This window comes from Solenopsis invicta, chromosome 1, assembly GCF_016802725.1.
Source record: "Solenopsis invicta isolate M01_SB chromosome 1, UNIL_Sinv_3.0, whole genome shotgun sequence".
In the NCBI taxonomy this organism is placed as follows: domain Eukaryota; kingdom Metazoa; phylum Arthropoda; class Insecta; order Hymenoptera; family Formicidae; genus Solenopsis; species Solenopsis invicta.
In genome coordinates this window covers 14,641,239-14,666,523 of record NC_052664.1, presented here as the reverse complement: position 1 = coordinate 14,666,523, position 25,285 = coordinate 14,641,239, and the positions used below count along the sequence as shown (strand labels likewise).

Sequence of the window (25,285 nt, the reverse complement as noted above, 5' to 3'; positions counted from 1 at the left end):
ATTAACCGATATTCATAATTCAAGCTTTTATCGTCACCGCGTCGAATCCTCCATTGTGAAGATATAATTTCGCGATGAACTGCGGGGAGGAAACGGCGGCGAGGGGTGACGGCGTTGGTGGATGTAAATTGGAGGGGGACGAGGGGGGGAGAAGGGTTGGTTGAATGCTGCGGCATTGCCGTGTGACGGCTCCCGCGGAAACTATAGCTTATACGGTATAGTTTCCACCCGCGGTATCTCACCTCTGCGCTTTCATTATCAGCCGCCATAGATCACGGCGTGAGCTCCCGTGACGTCACATCCGTCCATCCCTCATCGCAAAACACCGTTGTTGTACCCGGGGCAACACACAACGGGTGAGAGAGAGGAGTTATTCCTCCACCCCTTTTCGGCCCCCCGAGCTCGCAACCCTCGACCCCTCTCGTTTCGGGGCTCCGAAACCGCTAACCCACGATGCGCCCTCGTCTCTGTCATTCTCGGTACGGTTTCGATCGTTCGTGCACCGACAAACCGCCGAATTAAATCCGGTGACATCCTTCACTATCACGAAGTGTGTCTGACGTCGTGTGTAATTCACCGTGTGTGCATATGACGAGAGACGTGATGCCGCGCGTGGCTTTGCCGTCGCACCGCGTTACGCACGCCGCGATCTGCGACCCGGGGCTAATGCCATCCGTTGAGATGAAGTCGTCGTGGAATTGTTGTCACGTATGCACGTTCTCCATATTCTCGTTTTAAGAAACGCGCGGTTAGAATTCGATGCGAATAGGGAATTTATCCAAGAGCACTATAACATAAAGTTCTACGATTTCGTTCAACGTGAGCGCTATTGCGCGATGCGATTGCTACGATTTCATTCAAGACAGATAACCAATTTCTTGGAAACTATCAGTATCTCAAAATACAAACAATATATTGTTATTATATCGATTTGAGTGTGCAAAAATAAAAAAATTTATGGAATAAAATAAATAAAATAAATTATCCTTTATTTAGATTTTTCACTTTTTTCGGGGTGGGAGAGATTTTAGAGATGCTAATTAATATTGGTATTAATAAAATTGATTTTCAATTTAATTATGTATTGGTTAATACAGTGTTGGTTCATTTTCAAAAGATGTGTTTGAAATCGAAAGTAACGGCGCGCTGTTCGAATGAATTGAAAGCTCAATGAAAAAACCGCGCATGAAATATTATTTTAGCATCAATATCTTGCTATGATCATCTTGACTCATCTTCTATTGAATTTGTTGTATACAAATCACGGTCATGAGTCTATCTATGATATTATATTATCCTTTACTTTTTATGTAAAAATAAAAATACATCTTCCTTTGAGCTTTAGCAATACTCAAAATAGATACATTTTAAAATAATATTGAAAATAAAAAAGTTTGGATTTTAATGAAATCATTTTAATAAATCATTCTGTAAGGTATTGATTTTTTCGTCAATGTAACACTAATGTATGCGTGTATGAATATAATTTTTAAGTGATAATTTTTCACACATATTAAAAATTTATTAGGCATATTTTGAGTCATGCAGAAGTAACTTTATTATTTCATGTGAAATATCATCACTCAAGTACAATGAATTGAGGCATAAAATCGCAAGGCAGGTGTCCGCTATTATCCGATGACATGGGATCTGTGCATGACATTCTGCAATTTGAAAATGACGTTGTACCACGCTATTCGTTGAGTATGTCATGCACACACGTAATATAAACATACATATGGCCTCACTTCTATTTAATTAAAAAAAATACACGTATTGAATATTTTCATCGTACAAACGTGATACATTGGCAGCTTCATTTTTCAAATACATCTGCATTCCTGTTTTTCCTGTAATCGGAAAATTGGTATTTATTTACACGAGTCTTTATTGGTTCATGCTTATCATTTCCAGTTGGAATTTTATCAAACATTCTTTTTTTTTACAACAAAAAGCATTATTAGAAAATATTAAAAAATATAAATTCTTTATTGCAATTATAAAGCCATTTGAAACTCAATAATGCGTTTATAAATTTTGCTTTTATTAAACAGTTAATTAAATTTTGACATAATAAAATTTTTTCTGCTTATCAATTTTTTATTTAAATGTTTTAATATTAGAGTATTGTATTTGTAAAGTATTTGAGATATTTATGTAGTTACTTTTATCAAATTTATTCAATTTTAAATAAAAGTGGTTTGAAAAAATCTGTTTAAAGCTGACTTTATACTATGTATTTTATATCTAACGCAAGGTCTTCATTGTTACTACCTCGGCACGAACAATGCGAAAGAAGCGAGATCTCAAGTGTAAACAGCTTAAGAACTGTGATTCATCGGTTTAATCCAATTACGCAACGGTTTGCGTTATCTTAAAAGACACAGGCTGGTTTTCAAGCAAATTTCATAAATTTTAATCATCCTCCTCCGCCGAATCTTGCGGGCGCTCTCTGTTTTTTCTAAAAAAATAAGATATTTTTCGTCAATCTTATCAGTTGCTTCAATACAATCTGCATAAATCAACAGAAAATTTAAAATTTATTGTAGAATTTTTAATAACGACTTGAAAAAATTGATGATAAAGAATTGGAGTTCTTGCTCTTTTATTATTTTGAAATAATTTATGTGTTGACCACTCCTATCATATTGTACGAAGATCATGTAATTTTTAATCAACTGTCTTATTACAGGCACAAAACAAATTACGTTGGCGTCATTTGAGTTAGTAGCGTAATTTCATACATTTAATTATTGCTCACTTAATCTTTATTTCTAGAAATACAACAATAATAGAATATGTTGCATTAAAATTAATATCTTTTATCAATCAATTTATTTTGAATAAAAGTTACTTTCTAGAATTTAAAAAAAAACGCATTTCTCATTAAAAGTTAATTGAAGCGTATTTAAAAAAAAAAGAATTATTTAAGCAGACTTCAAAATTATAAATATTTAAATTTATTGTCAATGCTAACATAAATATGCTAATATTGAAAATGAAAGGGTTAATAGAAAAAGAACTATTATTTGTAAGTCGTTAGATTCTGTTCTTCATATTTTTACAATAAAAGCGCATCTGTCAATTAGCACGAAACAAGTGCCAATTATCCGCGCCAAACTGCACAAAGCGGATTTAGTATTAAATCCTTCAACGTGTCTATTCTGACTTGTGCTTAAGCTATTAGCTGGATAACTTTGTCAGTTAAAACGTCCGCCTAATATGTGTACGCCCGCCTGCATGCGTCGCAAATTACGGGAAAAAGGATGTTTCGAGGTTTCCAGACAGAAATTCCTATCAAAATCTGTACAATTAGTGATGACGTAATCATTATCCCCTTATTAAACAACGCGGTTAGGACAGAAATCTCCAATTAAGAACTTATTGTACTAAATTTTGCATAAAGCGAATAAATAGCTGTAAGTTGAGATGAGATACAAGAATAATTGGAGTATATCCCGTACAGTAAAGGTATTTGGAAGAAGTGGTTGTGAATTTAATAATTTATTTGCATTTGCACATCGTATATATAATTAATTACAATATAGAATATAATTATTTGAGAAATGTGTACAAAGAGTAAAAGAGTAAAAGAGTTATCAATTTGATAGTCAAATAGGCAAACCTGTTAAACAAAAATTAGGGCTCTTTACAGAGCACATTGAGTTAAAAAGGTCAGTCTATGCTGTGGTATTCAGTAATTGAATAGACTTTCTACTTTATGCAATAAATTATCTTCTTTTATGCTGATCCGGTAATTCAGCACCGAAATGTTCCTGCTGGAAAAAGGACTTTAATGCGGATAGCATAAATTAATTTACGTTTAATTGAAGTTTCATTTCCTATTCTTCAGTGTTGACTCATGCGAATAACGAGTTCATGATACTACGGAGGATCAACAAAACAACACTTTATAATATAGTAAATTTTATCCGAATTGCATTTCGCTTCGTATCGTAGTCGTCAACAAACGAATTATTAAGCTTGTTACTTCGTAACTTTTCATCCTGTTGACATAATTTATAAAGTGAGTTAGAATTCGGTGTTAGTCAATTACCTTTGATGCATTTATATATTGACCTAAAAGGTTTAAGTATTTATTCAATCAGCCAAATGCAAATTTTCTTTGTACACTGTACCTTTTACGGCATACTTCAGACTTCCTGCATTCCCAAATACTCGAATGTTTCTAGTACTACAAAACGGTTACATAATCGTATTTATGTTACTAAAATCTAATATTGATGAAAAGGGTTGAGATAATGCTATTTATTAATTAATTAAATTCCACGATCGTCAATGTGGCATATTATGCTCTGTGCAACAAGATTTAATTTGCGCTCGTGCGTCGTGTGGCTATATGTCATTATCGCATGATATATTTTCCATGCTTGAATTCCATGATGATTCCATAATATAGCAAATAGCTACTGGTTGGCCTGTAATTTTCAACGATTTATTGTCCTGAATCGTGTCCTTTCAGCGGCATTCATGCACGCCTCTTGAATTTATAAAGACTGCTATTTATCTCCTGACACATCGTTTGTCAATAATAATTGTCTAATTGTTGGCTATGGCTCATCGATTATTAGAGTGATTAACCGATTTTACGAGCGCGAGAAAGAGTGGCTAGGAGGTTATTTGTCAGGAGGTTTCCTGCTCTAAATTAACCGGTGCTCGTAGATAAACGAATTCATCCGTTTAACGAACAAACACGTCGGCTTTCCATGTACATTCAAACGCGCAAATTCTTTTTGCTACGCTTGGCCGCAGCCCAAATAGCTCAAGTACCGCGAGCGGAGAATCAATAAAACTGTAAAGTGTTCATTGGATTCATCGAGAGTGTGGGTACACATAAAAGAGAATACGATTTGAGAAAAGAAAATAATGAATAATGAGAGCGTTTGGAAAAAAAAAGAATAATAAGAGTAACACTTAAATAAAAATATAATAATTATAGAGCAATAAAATTAGGCATTAATTAATTTTTTAATACATCTCAATGAACGAGATTTAAGAAGTCGTTGAATCACAGAAGCAAAGTGTTAAAATATTTTTTAATTAATAATTAAATTAAATATCGAATAATATATTACTTTCATCGTTACGTGATTTCTGGCGATTGTGTCGCAGACACAATTGTTCTTCTCTTTACGCCGAAGACCCGGATTCAAATCCGATCGACTAGAAACATGTGATTTTATTTGATCGTTACCTCTCGGAAAGCAATAAAAAAACCATCCAGAGTATCTTGCCGTAAAAATCTCTCTAATTAGGCATTAATGGAACTGGCGTTTAAACTGTAGGTACTGTATATCTATATAAATGGTAACACACTACAGAAATACACTTAGGGGTTTCACCACATCTCTGATAAGAGACTTAGATGCAGTTAGTTTTACATAATGTAACTTCTAATCCACAGCCCTGGAAATTCTAACGGCACAATAATAATTTGTTTAAAAAAATTAATAGAATTTAGAGTAACTGAATACAAGTTTTTATTATTTTACAGCCTAATATTACAATAAAAATATACACAGAAGGAAAATATAACAACAGATTTTTAGCAATAAAAATTTTTAAATTAAATAAATAAAAATAAAAATTTTGTAAGAACATATTACACTATCCAACATTATTTTGCAACATGAGTATGAATAATCATTTCCTATGTATTATCACGCCACAATTTTGAAAAAATATTTATCAAAAAGCAATGTATGACGAACCTTCAAAATCGTCAACACTAATTTTAACAAATTATTAATGTGCTAAAATGGAATTTTCAGACTGTGATTATTATTCTTAAAAACAAAACAAACTTAGTTATATAAGACTATTTAAATTACTTCACAAATAAATGAATATCCGGAAACAGTATTATGTCTCAAAATAGAATTTAATATTGAAAAGAAAAGCGTTTTAATATTTTGAAATTGAATGCATGACTTGCGGTTATATTAATACCTTTGCAAATATTTATCTTTGAAAATTGAGAGAAAATATGTAGTCTTGATTGCGATTGAAACGTAGAATTGCCAGTTATATTTGACGAAAGTCCGTTGACATATCGGTCTATTGTTTTGCTTGATAGAAAGAGAAGTCTGAAACTCGAAAGGGAATCACACAAAAGAGGAAAAAATGCAGAGATACTAGATATGGTTATCGTACTCGCACTGACAAATCCTTTGCGACATTTCGTTTGAACTATCTGTCAATCAGAAGTAAGATAAAAAATGTCAAGCGCTTCACAAATGCGTACCCGCTTAAAAAGCGAAAAACTCAATTCTTATGTATATATGTACGTATGCTGTTTATATTGTTAGATAAAAGAAAATAACAATAAACTATCCTTTACAGAAAGCTGTTTCTGTTCTGACATTTGCTCATGTATTCCGGACGAATTTTTAACTATTTATATAATAATTGCACAGCTGATGCTTCATAATGCTATTAAAATTAAAAATTTATTTATGATATTAACGCACACCATCTGTATCACAATTTTGGAAAATTGTATATAAGAAAACTCTTTGTGACGAGTCTACGATGATGACGAAAAATTGTTCCTCACTTTATAATTATTGCGATAATTGTTCCACCAATGTTGACTTCATAAAAAGTCAAAGCGTTTACATTTTATTATGTATTAGATAATTTCATTATAAATCAACAATTTTTTTCAGCTTTCTTTGTATGCTTTAATCACTCACATAGATTTTTAATCTCTTTAAGCCTACATTAATTTTTGTTTTTAATTTTAAAAATTTATTATTAATATTTACTAATATGTATTATTATTATGAATTAATATATATTATTATTATGTAATATGTACATAGAGCACTCCTATATGTTGAATAATTATTCCACGAAATATTTTATTGCGTATACCTTTCTTCCACACTTTACAAAATTAAAATAATAATTGCTTTACATTAAAAATGCCAGATTATAGATGATTGATTTTATGAATAAGTTATGAAACGTAATTACAAACAACTGTATCTATAACATATTTACATATAATATAACTAAATTATATATTAAGATTATTATAAGTTTACAATGGTAAAAATAATATTACGAAAATTTTGCTTACATTGAAAGAATTTGAGTATAGTTCAAATATGTTTCACTAAAATTTCAAAAATAAATGTAATTTTTTATCATACATATTCGCGTCTTCTTTTTACACAGTATCAGTAAAACCATGAACGAACATTCAACACATTGCACAATGTAACCATCTGCACCCACTTTGTATATTTGTTTATTATCCCGTTCAACCTTGCAACAGCTGCAATTTTTGTAGATGTGGAATGTAACGTGTCTGGCTGGTGCTACATGTTCTACATATATACACGTATATGTAAAATACGTATATTTCGCTTCGTAAAAGTGTTCTAGATCTCTCTAAACTTTTCTAGCTACATATATTTTAAGGATTTTTAAATCCAATTTTTATACCGTAGAAATCTGATGAAATAAGTTAACTCAGTTTCTTCCTTCGATAACTTTTCTTCATTTTAACGTAATCAAGCCATTTTCAGTATTTGTCAAAATATAATCTTTAGAAAACCAATTGAAAAGTAATAGTCAATAACCATCAATATGTTTTTTAAAATCATTATTTAATATAATTTAACTTAACTACTTATAACGTTATATATAATTTATATATAATATAGTTATATATAATTTATTATAGTATAATTATATAATTTTGTTAATTGTTTGTAACATCACGTATATAATTTTATAATTATATTTATAACAGTTTTGTTAGAAAATGAGTTATTAAAATTTATATTATGGCTTGTAGAGCAGTCTATGTAACATTGTCACCAATAACCTCATTCCTATTTCCGCTCACGCTCACGCTGTCGCAAAACGAAATAATATCGATATTCAACATCACTGCGAACCACAACGCATCGGCTTTTGCGAACCGCAGGATTTAAATATCTATTATACACTGCGAGCCGCGAGCTGTTCGCCCTATCTGTCGTAGCGATCGGCATTTCCGCGTGGAACCGCCACCTTTTTTCCCTCCCGTTCTAGCAACACAGCTAATCGAAATTTATTTTTGTCCCATCAGTATTATTTTCTTCCGACATGGAAAAGTGATGTGTGTGTTTGTACACGGAAATATTATTTTCACCAACGCAGTGCGGTGGCGTGCGAAAAAATGGTTTCTGCCCACGCGGATATTGTGGATATATGAGCAACTTATTTTGCGAACGATCTTCAGCGATGTGGAATAACGGGAGTGACGCATCGATGAATCGCGAAGGATCGAACATTGAAATTGCTTGTGAAGCTTATTAACCTTATTCAATCTCAAATTACCTTCTGTATAAAAAAAATAAATTTTTTTACTCTTCGTCCTAATATGATAATATGGTATTTAACGATATTTAAATAAAGATAAATATTAACTAAAATTTAAATCATAAAATTTAAATTAAAAAATAAAATTGCAATCGGCATGTTCCTTCATTTTCATAAGTATTTAAAATTATTTCGCATTTCATAAATCGGAAAATTGTAATAATGAAAGAACGTATCGAAATATAAAATTATATTGTATATTTCTTACAGATTTAATAACTGAAATCAAAAATTCAATTAATTATATAGATCTATCCTATTTCCATATTAAAATTTATATAATTTATATTATATATTAAATATTACGTGCATTTTATATCCTATATTATGAAAAAAAGCTTGCGAAAAATATATGGATAAATTATTAACGCGGACTAAAGAAATATTATATAAATACAATTATATATATGAATATAAATTTCTTAATGGACAAATTTGTTACTATTATCACGTATCACCTTAAAGTGATCCATAACTAGCTTGCGATGACAAACTGATATTGATGACCTACTTGTTTACTACAGTGGTATACTGCTGACATAATCATCGGATAATTACAGTATGGAATAGTCGAGGCTCTAGCTCTGCATCTCTCGACGTGCATTTATTGACTATCAATTGAAATTAATATACAATGACCGTGATAGATTATTATGCCATGAATCACAAACGTTAATAATGTTGATTGATATTATGTATATAAGCATATTGTAAAGTATTAATGTCAACATAATGTCTGTTCGAAAGCTGTGTAACATCCATCTCTCCGAATTGTGTAACTTATTTCGATGGCACACAAGATATGTTATCAATAACATTTAGTACAATCTCTAATATTGACAAATTTACGTATATTTTACTTTTATAATAAAATTTTTCTTTCTGATTTATTTCTTTCAAATTCTTCTCGAATACTCATACTATATTCTTTAATTTAAAAGATGTGTGGATATAGTATAATAGATTGACAATAAGATAAATTAACATAATAAATTACTTTTCCATTTATGATAAAATAGGAAAACATTTTTCTCAAATGTTTTTCAACTTAATTTTAAGTTTCTCTTAGAAACTACTAAACCAATTAATTTCTGTTTTAAAATGTATGTTCATATCATGCTGTGTTCTTTACCAGATTTATATCAATATCTTCGAATATGTTTTTTTACAACTTGCAAATTTAATAAAATTTTGCCAAATTTTGTAGGTTTTTTCTTAGTGATTGACAATACAATTAATGTAAGTTACATTTACTGAGATAGAAGATATTTATAAAAATTAAAATAAGTTTTGTATTGCGTGTTTCAAATCAAAGTAGAACAGGTAGAATCTTGCACTGCGAATAGAATTATTTCAAGTCCTCGTATTCAATAAATAATATTTTTTTCTGTTATACGCATAAAACAGAATAAGTTAAATTTTTTGATGATAAAAGATGCATAAACACGCAAAGCCTCAATTACTTGTATTTTTATTTCATAGGAAAAGTTTTATAAAATATTTTTAAATAGCTATTTAAATTATAAAGCTGACTTATCCTAATAATATCAAATCATGAAAGTTATGAAATAAAGCATCATTTTTTCTGATTAACGAAAGAACGGAGAACAATTGCTACCGTCTATTTAAAATGATTATAAAATTATCGAGGTATATTTTATTATTTCTTTTTAATTAAGATTAAGATATAACATAATTTATAAAAAATAATGTTTTTAGATATATATGATATGTGCTTCATTAAAAAAAAATAAAATTTTCTGAAATATTAACATGTTTCGTGTCGCGCCAATTTTAAATGATTTGTTCAATATGCCGCGCCGCGTTGATTTATGTAAAACCATGTATTTTGTTTATTATGGTATTTTGTTTGTTTATTGTTAAATAAAATAGATTTCACAATGGTTAAAATCTATAAAAATTATTACATTAGATCATAAAGAAGAAAGGTATCAATATTACAAATTATTTAAGGTATTAATATTACATTATACATCATAGTTATGTATTCACGCATGATATCAGAGAAATTATTAAATTTTTTTTAATAGTAAAAATATCCAATTGCTTAAATCGAAAGTTCAGTGTGGGTCCCCAAAGATTCACGCGGTACGGAATGTGTTAAACGATATATGTAATTACGTATTACACTATAACGTGTCTTCTGTAGTAAAAGTAAAATTTTATATATAATTAGGTATTATTATAAAACTTCGACATTAGATTAAATATAAGAATCATATATTGCGTGTTGGATATTGAAACAATTATCAAAAGATGATCTAAATAAGTATAGTTTTCGACTCATTTGCAAAATTATTAAAAAAACAAATAGAATGATTTGTTTTCAAGAATAATTTTTAAAATAAGAAAGAGCTACAGAAATTTTATTAAAATATGCACTGTCCCACTATGTATTTGGTATTTGCCTAGCTAACATTTCAAACTAATCTCGCTAATTTCGATCGTTTTCGAAATGAATGTAATCATCAAAATTCCACAAAGCTATTCTACAAAAGGAAATGATCGTGAATATAAGGCTTAATCGAAGTCATTAATGGAATACCAGTTTACCATCGACGCTGTGCAAATTATTTCATCACGCATAAATGCAAGCGATGAATCGTGATCGGCGCAAAATCGTGCTCGACATACTCGGTAATCGCGCGAGGATTAACGCGATACGCGGCTTCCACGCGGCATGTAAAATGAATAATTAATATATTCAAATGAAACGTACTTAAACTATACAGCGCCACTCATCCGCCACCACCCTCTCACCGTCCTAATACGTAATTCGCATCCACCGTGTGAGCGAATATAGGTACATCCTCGCACCCACATTACTATCGATCGTGTAAACAGCGGTTTTCGCGACCGAATCTCCGGCAAAGAGAAAGGATAAGGGAAATAACCTTTTCTGTGAGTCAAATGCACTGAGCTAGACTATGGTAATATGAACTTTTTTTTTTCAAAAAAGAACGTTCGCTCGAAGTACACGATTTTTACCCGGCGAAAGCAAATGATTGCACCGCAAGATAGGCGATGATGGAGTTAACGATACACTGTGTAAGATGGTGTTTCTTCTAGAAGCTAAACCATGCAACTCATTTAAATATTACCATGTCTGTTTTGTGTGCATAGATTCTTTATCGAATCGCGAATTTAATATTTTTTGTAAAAAAAAGCGTCACAGTATTACCTGTTCTTGTATCGTAACTAACTTTATGAAAAGTACACAATAAAAAATACATAATAAAAAAATATAATAAAAGAAAGAGTTATTGGATTATAGAAAATTTTATTATGCTGTAAATGTATTGAAATTTTAGTGTAAACCTTGTGTATTAAGATAGTTTGAAGATAGTTTAAAATAGATAAAACATTAAGGAAACTAACAATGAGAAGCGTTAAATATTGTTAAGATAAAATTGATTGCAAATTTATTAAAGAATTTGTTACGATGAAGATGGTGTACTTTTGGATATTTAATAACATTATGACAATTAACATTGCGTAATTATTATGAAATTGTTGCAAGAAATTATAATACTCAGGTGAATTCTAACAATCCCTTCATAATTTTTTTAATGTAATTCACAAATGAAAGTAAAGCATAGGATTATATGCTTATAGTTAGAATATTCCGGAAATTCTTTTGATGTATGTTATTTTTTTACTTGAGAAATGTTAGCTTTACTAGAGTCAAAGAATCCACTCATTAAAAAAATGCAGGTGTAAACTATATTGTAAACATATTAAATAATATAATAATTAGTATTGTTTGTTCGTAAAAATAATTTTATTAAATTTTATTGGTAAAATTATTTGCTTGATTTAGTTCAAAAAGAATATTGTTTTATTAATATTGTGCGAAAGTATCAACTTTCAGTTTCAAAATGTATTTTGATTTGTTTTAACAAATTTAAATTTCAATAACGGCCATAATAATCAAAAACAAATCTTAGTCCTCAATAATAATTTCTTAGATAAATTTGCAAACATTTACGAGTTTCTTCAAACTGCGCACCGCATGTTTATCTAACTTAAAATGTAGTTTTTAAATAGAATTCAAAATATAATATTACAATATTAAAATGTTAATCATTTTAATAATTTTGATGCCTAAAAGCATCTGCATGATCCCGAAAACTTTAAAGAATTGCAGCGAAAAATATTATCTCTGCTGGAATTTGAATTTGAATCTCTTTACATTTTGTGTGAGAAGTCAAAGCAATTTCAAATTACCTAGTTATTTTTCTATATAATATACACATTATTCGATCAAAAGACCTTGTTTTACATCACGAGTGTGAATAAATATTTTCGATAAAATTATGACGTAGCCAAATTTTAATAATGGATTCGTGTTTAGCAGGCAAAAATACGTCAGAAATGACTATTAATATTTGTTGCAAAAAAGAAGTCAAATTTTGTCGAACGGTAATCAATTAAAGGGCTTGTTGCGATAGTGGACCAATCCACATTTTGTAAAAACACAGATCATGAACTCTAAAAACACAAAAGATTAAATGGTAGTATATTCCAAGATACCTGTTATTGCTAGGTATTTATAGAAATACAGTCCTTTAATTGGCTAAACAATACAAACTATATTAATATTATTTGTTGACTTGTTTAATTCTGGCTATACCTGGCGTGTCTCAATTAATGATTAAAAAACGCACAAATCTATGCTTTTGTTCCAGATTATTCCAATAACTTCTGGATTCTCAATTCAGATGCATTCGCAAGGCATGAGACGTCGGCACGGGCGTGGATAGCCCAGGTGCGCAGATGCAAGCTCGGTGCAATGATTGTACATTCTTCATCGGGTTTACGCATCATCACTTCGATCGATGGCGAGCCAGTGCACGTAAAAACGCATCGCGTAATTCGAACTTTTTTCAATAATATCGAACAGTAATCGTACAATATTTCGCGTTGCAATGTTAGTGATGCAAGACGCATGTTTTTGTGCGCATACGTAATTTCGAGGAGCTTGAAAATTAAAAACTCGTAGTGACGATTCTGACGTGAGTTGAAACAATGGATGAAAAGTAAGACAGGCACTCTCAAGGATCTCGAGAAGATAGCGGATAGAAGATTCTTTATCGAGACAAAAATTTACTAAAGTGGGCCACTAGTGTACAGTTTATTATTTTACTTTCGTTGAGATAAGTCGAGAAAAACTCTTCGCGAAGACTTCAACGTCCTTTGCTCATCGCCGTCTGATAGTGGGAAATATCCGCGTGTCGATAAGACAAGACGGGTGCTGTGATGGTGAAACCAATGGCAGGTTGCGCAGTATACGCTCCTCCAGAACTTTATCTACAGGGGAAGATGCTTTTCTTTCGAAGCAAATTTTTATTTCGTATAAAAGCTGTGACGTCATACCGGTGAGATGATTTCTTTACGATTCTGAACGAAAAGTAGGTACAGCTATCATTATTAAATGTATAATAATTCATGTCTTTTATTGTAAGTTTCATTATTACGAAATGTAACATTGAAGTATCTTTAACAAATTATGTGTAGTATTACGTGTTACGTAACTATGTTACTTAATCTTCCATTGGTGTCGTCGACGACGACGAGGAGACGAACGCTCACTTTACATCTGTTTTTTTTTTGTTTTTCTTTTACAATTGGCTCTAAAACTTTCTGACTTTTCATGTAATAACTTTCTAGATTATATTTGTTTGATATGTTTTCTCAATTTTGTTTACTTCAATGTAATTTTTGTTTTAAGCCTTTGAATGTGTTAACATGTAAATATATCTGATCGTGACGTTTATGATAAGTAAATACAGTCGATTTAATATCTTTTTTGTTTTTACAACACTAATTATAAATTGATGGGACACAGACTGTGTTTACTATTTTTTATTTCTTTTATTACTTTCCTTTTTTTCTCAACGATCATCTCCATGTGATCTGAGAAAACTTTGTAACAACGTCTCACTAATACAATGACACACATACGAACGCGTCGTTTATATGAAAGTACTAAGGTTCTTTTGTCGAACGAGAACAATGGAAGGTTAAGTACGTGAATTTTTTAAATATTTTTACTATTTAAAGGTCCGTCTACAATGACGGTAGTAATAGTGAATTAAGGAGTAACATCGGAGTAAGCGAAATGGGCGAGAGCCATTTCCTACGATCTATTCTTACTCTCAGCTAATGAGAGCTCAGTAATAATACGAAAACGAGTGCGATTGACTCATTATAATCCTTATTGCACGCCGTAATTGACACTCGAACATAAAAAGGTCTTAATTTTATAGCCTACGTCTAATGCTTACTCCTTAACCCACTACTACTACTGCCATTGTAGAATGACCTTAATATATGTATGTTATATGTTTAATATAACTAAATTTATTATGTTTTTTAATTTATAAAATTTGCAATAATATAACTTGCGACAATTAATTTAAAGTATTTTATATTTAAACTAGATTTGTAAAATACTTTCTTCTTTCGAGAAATATTCATGAAAAGTTTTCACTACATATACATTATGCTAAGTTTTACTGTAAGCGTTATTTTAAAAGAAGAGACTCGGCAAGTAAGACAGTTCTGAGTATCAGCAAATATCGCAACTGGAAGCTCGGCACGTTTTGCCATTGAAGAGAGACTTTATAGAGAAAGAAGCTTCACTCATTGTCAGTAATGTATCGAAAATGATGTATCGAAAATAGTTAACAGCAAACAACAAACTACCATTTTCTATTCATTATATCATCCAATTTTCTTTAAACGATCATTATACATGCTTTGTTTGTTCTTTAATTTTTGAGAAGAAAGCAAGGAAATTCAAACATGTTCTAACGGTCAAAATTATCATAAAACGTTAAAAACAGTAAATATACTGAAATTTTAACCCTACGCAAACTATTCTGTTTTTCACTACTTAATCAAACTAAAGAAATTACTGTAGGCATATGTTTTTCAAAGGGATTCAGAACTCTAAAAAATTTGAAAAAAGTTTTGGTGTACTCTTTCAACATTTTGGAATACACAATTATATGAGGCAAAACATTTTTTACTGTTTTGAAGTAAAATCGGCAAAATGTATTGTTGCAATAAAAATCTTTTTAGATTCAAATAGTCTAAGGTTAATACTTACAAGGAAAAATAGTGTAATAGTATTTGCTTTAAAAAAGTATAATTATTATTATAACGACTTAAGAATTAGTAATCTTGATTTATAGAAAATAGAAAAATTTTTTGCAAAAATACAATATTTTACTTTATTTTAGAATCACGTAAAAGTATTTTGAAGAAAAAAATATATTTATAATGCGTTATTACATTTGCGATGAAAGTGGTCGCGACGCTCTTTGCAAATTGGTTTTAGATATGAAGCATAGCAATAAAAAGTTTTTTATCACTTTTACAATCGCAATAGTGTTCTTTCTCTAACTTATCACAACGCGCGGATATGTTCTTATCAAGTTGTAAGATTTCATGCATAAGTTGATTTCAGTGTTGCAGGCAAATTGTTCATGTACAAGCAAGCTTGTATATAAGTTAAACCTTCGTCAACATCTTCCTCGTCATCTCGCTTCGTCATTTTCGACCTCCTCGCCATTTGTTTCCTTGTCAGAAAGCTTGTCGTAAAATGCGATCGATCACGTAAAGAACGCACAATTTCCTATTTACAGAGCGTTCTTTCACCTTGAATATGGACCTATTCTGAATTTTTATATTCATTATCATAAAAATCATTTTTTGCCCATATTGCATATCGGAATAAAGACTAAAAATAACGAAAACTGTAATCCGCTTACTTTGGGAAAAAAAAACTTTTCCAGACTACTTGGATAACTGGTAACCCACACTCGGCTTTCATCTGTTGCTACCTATACGAAATACGATAAATTCTTATTATTAAGAACTTTTTTAAGGGAAAGAATCCGATCCCTTTTATTTACCGTCTATTGAATAATTCAAAATCAGAAAATCATTTAGAATAGTATGACGTAGGAAATTTTGCGAAGGGTTAAATCTATTACTTAACACATCACGCGTTTATAAAATTTTGTGGCAAAATTGGAATATATTTCTGTAATTATTGTTTTAACTTATATTATTTTTATAAATTCATATTTTTATAAATCATAACATGAAAGAAAACGCTTTAAAACATGTAAACTTCATGTAAAACAATTATTAAAGTTGAATTAAATAAATTTAATCGAAATATTTTATTTTATTACGTTTTTGCAAGAAATTAAAAATTTGTATTCGTTTTAATAGAAGGTAAAAATTAAAAAAAAAAACAGAAAAAGTGTATGAATTTACCAACGCTTTTATTATTGATGATAATTTTTCCATATCGATATATTTATTTTATTATATCAATATCTGTTTTTTAATCTTTAAATTTTAAGATAAAATATTCTCTCTCTCTCTCTTTCTTTATATATATATATATATATATATGTATGTATGTATATATATAAATTATAATGGTTAATTATGTAATTAACGAATATTCTTTTGATTCTTTTACCAATATACTCGCGTGATTGCTTCTTGAAAAATAAAGAATTAAAAATATAAAGGAATAAAGCGTTCAAGAAATAAAAAATTTGCGATTCAAATATCGGAAGCAGATAGAGACGCGATTATCGATTTATGCAGATTTAGTTATCATACGTCAATCATTAATTGAGAAAGCACTGCGTCCGAGGACGCAAAGTAACAAAAAGGTATATCTCTGTCCTCCTATTTTTTTTTGTCTTTCTTCTCTTTTCTCTTTCCCCTCCCTCCCTCACTATTACTTTACCTTGCAATTTCATTTTGCGAAACTTTCGCTCAGAAGTGCTTTTGTACTTAAAATAGTATCGTAAATTATTTGTGCGCAATTCGCCACACCATCTCGCGCCAGAAGTGAAGCAAAAGAGGGTGGAAAAGAGCATGAAACAGGAGCCGAAAGAGTTAGATGCGAAGAAATGCAAACGAAACTAACGAACAGTCTGCGTGACCGAACAAACTTACTAGAACAACCTTGTTATAACTTCCAGGTAATAGACGGAATCCGAAGAACGACCCCGAAGAGATGTTTGGACTGATATAATTGTACAGGGTGTCCTGATGGTAAATAGTATGTGAGATTCAATCTCTAAAATCAATATAATACCGCGAGGAACTTATAAAAGTTATGAGAAAAGAGAAAAATTATTTGATCAGTCAAAAGTGTTGAAGTGCTGGATTGTAATTTTAACATGTTTGATTTAGAATTAAGATTAGATAAATTTATTATTAGATAAATTTATTGATCTTGGAATTGTAAACATGTTCGAAAAAATAAACTAATTATATTTTTAATGTATTAACAAACTTTATAGCCCTTATTACGATATATAATTGTATGCTATACTATGAACCGAACAATACTCACGTTTATTAGTTCGACCATGTACGTGATGACGGTGCCCGTTTTACTATGAACCATAATTTTTGTTAGTGGAACCCCAAACTGTCATAATAAGTTAAATTTGAAAAAGCACTGTTATCGAATGACATTTGTAATGAATTAATAAATATACAATTGTGTTTCTGCATATGACTTGTGTGTGCAAATCGACATTTCTCAAATAAGACATTGATTCAACAAATATACCAAGTTCCTTTTCGCATTAATTTTTTAGCAATTAAATTCATAATCTGAAGTTTCTATTTTGAAACTTTCAATTATATTAAATTGTAATAATTAGTGCAAAAAAATTCTTCATGGAAAAATGAGGCATAAACAGAGAAACAAATATTTTACTAGTATTCTGCAAACGTGCATATATCGCGCGTAACAAGTACATATTCGTATAGTACTTGCAGTATTCTGAAAAGAAAAGTACTTTCGCATGCAACGCGTTCAGGACACCATGTACAGAATATGGAAGAGGATGGGTCCAATTTGGACATAGCCGAGAAAGATGCTTCTCGAGGAAGTACCGGGAAAGTCCTCTTTTCTTTTCTTCCTGTTAGTTACCTTACGGCAATGGCGTATTTCTCTACTATTCAAAGCAGACTATCCAATATTCGCGGTACGTATTGACGTAAGTGCCAACAAGGATTCGCTACTTGTTTGCTAAGAGCAACCGAACGCTCGACCTAGTTAACGGAAAGTCATGCAATTTTCCGCACAAACAGACTGGCATGTAGCCTATTCGCGGAATATTTAATTGCATTCAGAATCCATTTTTCCCTATAAAGCGCATTTGGTTTAATAAGAACGACAGTGTTCAAAGATGACGCAGATAAGAGTAAATAATCGATTCGTTTTATGTTGCAATAATGCTGCCAAGCGATTCAAATTAATCTGTAATAATTATTTTTAAAAATTGTTATTAAAATCATAACATGAATAGAGTGAGATCTATAATTTTAAGTTCTTAGAGCCTCAATAAAGTCAGTCGAAATTAATTTAACTAATTAATTGATCCTTAAAAAGATTGCAAGTAATGTAATTTTTTTATCAATAGAAATTACGTAAACCGGCTATTTTAATTGTTTAAGATTTCATACATTTTATACGTTGTAATTATTATTAGAAATTAGAAGTGATGTTAAATTTTTTTTCTGCAATTTTATGCTGTATGGAAAATCAATCGATTACTTACAGTTTGCTTTCAAAATAAAGATGATAATAATAACGTGAATGCTATGTTTTAATAAAAAGACTGTAATTTAGAAGTTTATAGCAAACTCAAGGAGCGAATAATATTGGACGTTTTCCAGATTGGACCATTCCACTTCTGTGGTATTACATACACTTACCGTAATTACATCGGATTACCAAGAAAATTGTGATGTGTGGAAACGTATCAAACGAATTGCGGCGTATGTTAAGAGACATTTTACTTATATTCGTATCATACATGTATATTATACATAGATCCATCGATCAATCACGATAAGATATATTTTTATATGTAAATATGGCGTTCCTTCTTGTTATCTTATTAAATATTTTGCTGAGGACGATAGACGAACTCCTAACAAGATCGATTGATGATTTGCGAAGTGGCGAAAATATAGCCATCGTGAGAAATTCGTAAATCTTTTCTGATATGTGAGGCAAGGTTACGAGCAACATGCCAAGGAACAGAGATTCTCAATACCGCTGTATCGTAAGTTATTATAGGCACGATCGGTACTTTTTCTCGTCCATTAATCTCAAAGTCTAATAGATTAATTAGACTTGCCTACCGAAAATAAATATTGAATTATAACGACGTTTCAGATATAAATTCTCATCAATTCTGAGATATCGTGTGGAGAGAGATTCTGTCGACCTTACTACTGCCACTAGATAATATCGTATCTCGACAGAAATCTCGTATAACCTCGTCTTTTATCATACATTCAATAATAGTTAAAATCCCGTAATTAAATATTATTTTATTAAAAATAAATAAAACTTGAATCAACATTTTTGAAGCACAATTTATTCAAAATGCGAAAAATAAGGCTAAAAATATTGAATTGATTATGATTATAAATTTGTAAATTTTCAGCTAAAATTCAAATTTTCGATGAAAATTGTTTGTGTTATATTTATAAAAATAATATGGTATTATTTTGGAATTTATTTATCAATAAATAAAAAGGGTAGTTTAAAGTTTAATAATCACAACTTTTTTTTAGATTACACGAAATGTTATAAAATTATTATGTTTTTTAATATTTTAAAATATTTGAAATTTAAAAGGTTTATAATAAAATGTCGTAACTCAGTACACACTTTATTTTTATTTAATTCTTTGAAAATAATATTCGTTTCATACTAAATAGAAAACATAAACTTATATATGAAAACATACATATTGGACGAAAAACCTTATACGTCAAAGCTAGATCTTGGTGCTAACATTTATTGTATGACTTCATATACATTTTCCAGTTCATGAAACTGCGTGCCGAATAACTTTTTAGTCGTAAAACACAGACATCCGTCCCAGAAAACCGGAAAGTCCCAGGTTCGATTCTTTTGTGGCTGTGGTCTTATTTTCTGCAACAAACTACTTACAGTTTTTCAAGGGAGAAGTGTTCTCACGTGTAGATGCTTGTTAGCATTAGTTAATATTAAATTGATTTTCAATTTAATATCGTGATATTACTATTTCTTGTTCAACTTAGAATTATATTTTAAGACCGAAAAGTTATTCGGCGGGCAGTTTTGTAAACTTGAAAATAATATAAAGTTACAATAAATATTAGTACCAAAATCTATCTTTGACCTATAAAGCTCTGCGTTTAATATTAATATTTATTTAGAATATTTATTTTTTTTATATGATAAACCAATACTGGAAATGTAACGTTTTGTTTTATTGAATAATATTATAAAAATTTTGTACTTATACAACCTATATTTTGATTCAATAACGCTTAAACGGATATAACGGATACCATGTAAATAACTTTATTAATCGTAGGCAAACCGGTTAGTTGGATATAACGCCGATCTTGTCAGATTTCCTAAGATCTAATTACTCGATAAGATTACTTTATAGAGCATCGTTGTAAGGATTAATCGTTTCGTGACGAGAAATCCTGATTCGAGTCGCAGCCGATCCTCTCTTATCACTGGTAACGCTTTGAGCCCTATATCATCCTTATCAACCATCGTTTCACACACTGCCATAATATTAGTCGAACGTACCAATCGTGTCTAACGCTGTCATATGGCAGCCGTTTGTATAATACGTATAAAATAAATTTCACATAGATGACAGTACATATACGACGTGACATCTATGCTACAGATAAAGTACACATATGCAACGTTATGCTACAGATAAAGATCAAAAATGGAAAAAATCATTTAGAAAATCTTAATATATTAAAAAGATATTTATAGTTACACTATGTGAATACTTTAGAAAAGTTCTACGAAAAATATACATATGAAAATTCTTAATTCTTATTGTTGCCATTTCGTGGGATATTAATTAAAACCAATTGGCTGATGAATATTCAACTTCTCATAAAAAGAAATTCGGTCGTGCTATCCGGTAAGAACGACGCTCAAAGAAGATTACCTTTAGAAAATTAAAGTATTTATAGTGGATAATGAGAACAAAATGTCCCGTTAAATGAAGCTAAATGTGTTGCATTATAATGTTTCAATATTACAACTTTTAATGCAACAAATATGATAACAATTTAAAATTAAATTTCAAATGTATTTTAAACGCGTCGTATTATTTGAACTATTTATAAAAAACAAATATTTAATTTAAAACTTAACAAAACTTTACAAGTTATTTCTCATCGGAAAGTCAGATTAAATATTCTTGTTATCAGTAAGGAATGCTCTAATTGAAAAAGTTTCAAACTGTGAGATTTTATTTATATTTACAGTATCTCGGCGATGAGTTTGCTTTGTACTTAAATCGATCACACATCATACTGCAATATCCGCTTAACACAGAACTCCAAAGATGAAAGAAAAATGGTTAGGAGAGAAAAAAAAGATCTGTGAGCCAATTTGAATCAAGGAAATTTTAGCTATTTCGCAGTTCGTCGGTTTACAGTAAAACGAATTTCGTGATCAATCGCCGATCTCTTTTTTTTCCTCTTTTATCTTCTCTATCTGTTCATTTCTCTGTACAAGTTGTAATGAAAAAAGTTCATCAAACTAACACACACGTACAAAGTTTAAACAATATTATTAAATAAGTATATTTTGACATTTGAAATGATCACATGTGAAGTATGCAACATCTATTGACAAAATTAATTACGTCAAGATTGCTTTCAAATTTATTATTCGCATTATCTTGGCATTAATAATTATTAAATTTGATTAAATTTTAATGATGCGATTGAGGTAATTTTATTCTAACTTGTCAATTAATTATTTGCGAGTGATTATGAAAATTACTTTACCTTTTAATGTGTAGTTTGAAGCTGGATAATTAATTAATCTAATAATTATCAATGACAGATTATAGAAGTTATATTATCTCTAAAATATATATTTCACGTTACATATTGAAGGTATGGAAAATATTTATTTTTATCAAGTTCCACTCAAGTGAAACTTCGTGCTTTCGAATTTTGCGATATACATCTCGTACCGCACAATATTTAGAGGCAATCGAAACTACTCTACTTTGCTCTATCTGGAAATGGCAGCTGTCGGTTACGACATAAATATATGTCAGCTCTTCAATTCGCAAAAGTTATTATAAAGAAAAAGAAAAAAAAATGGCGGACGGGATGAAAGACTTTTGCAAAAATTGCTGTAGGAAACTTTCAAAGCTATGCAGACAACTCAATCGCGAAAAATTCTGAGTTTGCACAGCTCTCGAGAGCAGACTGTGCGCGCAGTCGCGTTTGTGATAAATCCTGCAGTTCCGGTGGCTACATGCCTGGTTTTTATCCCGCATGCTCTACTTCTGTAGCGTATAAAAAAATTTGACCGGCTGACGAAGTTTGGACGGCGCGGACCGAGCGACGATCGTCAAGCTTGCGCCAATGCATTTGGGCTGGCCGATTCGGGTCACTTTTTGACCAACTGCAATTGCACATTCTTTTCGCGGCTTCGTAACTCGACCTGCGCCAATCGCATTTCTCAAATACCTCTCGCGAGGGAAATTTTAGTTGTAGAATCAAGTTTTCGTCAGTGCAGGTTCGAAAGCGCTAAATTGAAGAGTGGATTGAAACGTATCACATTTATCAAAAACATGTAAAACGCTACAAGAGACATGAAAAATGTGTAACACAAGAAGAAACATAGCTTCCAACTTTATAAACAAATAAAAGTAAATTGAAACAAATAAAATTTTGCCAGACAGTTTGTTAATATTAGACATAAATTTTATAATTAATAAATTTTAAAAGATGCATTAAATATTTTATTAAGATTATAAGTAAAACGTTAAACTAGAATTTTTAAAGTAATTAAGTTAATTAACATTAAAGTTAAATGAGAAATCAAATTTTATTATCAAATTAACTATTAATATCATCCCCTAGTTCAATTACATTACTGTTCTCAAAATATCTTTGCTACTCTAAATCTTCATAATCAATCATTAATAGTACCAAAAAGAATCTAAATATAACCTTCAATTATTAAAATTCTATTACTTCTTTGGACAGATTATTCTTCATACTTAACAGATTTTTAATGCGTTTTCGTAATACAAACTGTCGACTTTGGTAGACCAGATGCGAATAAATTTGCAAAATGCATTTCTATTCAGTCTGATCTCATTTGTCGCATGACGGCACTAAAATTTTTGTCTTCAATTATGTTGGTGCAAAACTAGACGTCGATCAAGTTTTCGTATAATACAAGCAGCATCATATGCTATTGCGAACAAATGCATCGGACGTATCAATGAGAGTATTATAACCGAAGCAATCTTCGTAAATAGAATGTTTCATAATAATGGAGATCATTCACGTAAATTTTACAACAGAATTAAAACAGCGTCACGATGAGGATTCATCGTCGAGTCGAAATTCGTTCTTGCTATGATGTCTTTGCGGCTAAACAACACATTCTGATAAATGCTCTAGAATTCGTTTCTCGTATATAACGTATATTGATATTTGTAATATAACGTAAAAATAATTGGGTAAATCACGTTTTAAAATAATGACTTATTTTAATTCTCCAGTATGTGGAAATAATGTTAAATATCAACAGATCGCAGGGTATGTACTTAAGAGTTATATCTTTTTACATAAATGGAAATTTTAAAAATATAAAAATGATGTAGAAACAATATTGTAATATTACTTATCCATGAACATTTCCTTGTTTTACTTATCAAATTATTTTTGAAATACAGAAAATTACGTGTTCTATAAAATTGTATCAATTAAAGTTTAAAAAAATTATTACTTAAATTTGAAGTAAAAAGCGGAAGTGTTTGTTGTACTTTTTGAAACTAAATAATAAAAAGTAGTATTTTAAATATTATTGTTCTGTAACTTATGTAAATAATAGTTTATCACTTGTTATTGATCAAACTGTTATATACAATTATTTGTGTTACAACTGAAGAGAAATTATTAATTATATCAATATAGGTATTGTAATTGCAAATTATATTATATTTAACTTTAGTGACTGATTATGTGTACATTGAACCAGGAATAATACCAGACGTATAAAATATTGTGCACGATAAAAACAAATTGTGACCAAATGTTTGTTTTTATTCGCGTCTGGGCGTTTACATAATGTGGTATTAAACACGAATGAAGCGATACAGACTTGGTATGTTGCTCGAACTAGTCGTGTAAAGAAATAATATTAACTAGCCATAAGTTGTATAGCTGTTTATATATAAAACCATACTTCGATAATGGTTAAGACTTGATTAGTATAATAAGATCCCCTCGCACTTACATCACTGCTGTAAATTATGAGTCGAGAATTAATTGCACCCAAATAGGGTGCGCTCACTTCAAAGCTGTATATGTAAAGCAATTGTGAGTTATTAAATAAACAGTTTGGAAGCACAAGCAATTGCGCGCTTAACAAGTCCTCTATCCCAGTTCCAAACGTTTAACTAAATCATACTAAATTTAATTAAAATAGAAGATTCAATAATTGCTTTATTATAAATTAATGTATGCCTCAATAATTATTACTACTTGAAATATAATTCTTTTATTTTTTCAAACAAGTTCTACAAGCTAATTTTTATTATTTTGACATAGAAATATTTAATTATTTTTCCATAAAAATTGTCCAAATTATATCTTGTATGATATAAATTAAAATAAAAAAGCTTTGTTAAATATTTGATATAGAATTTCTGTAAATATAAAAATGATTACATCGAATAAAATAAGTAATTTCGTTGAAAATGAACTTACTTTTTGCGTTAGGAAGTTCGCTATTGTT

General features: G+C 30.1%; 2 protein-coding genes across 4 annotated transcripts in view; one reads left to right on the top strand and one right to left on the bottom strand.

The window, feature by feature from the left end:
- The window catches only part of LOC105194317, a 302,455-nt gene extending 287,334 nt beyond the window's left edge, over window positions 1-15,121 (top strand). Inside the window, exon 11 of the mRNA XM_011159176.3 lies at window positions 13,107-15,121. The gene's annotated coding sequence lies outside the window, so the exon portion shown is untranslated. The remainder of the gene's footprint in view (window positions 1-13,106) is intronic.
- LOC105194318 overlaps window positions 1-25,285 on the bottom strand; it is a 294,708-nt gene that overhangs the window by 250,808 nt on the left and 18,615 nt on the right. The gene's annotated exons all lie outside the window — the stretch shown is intronic.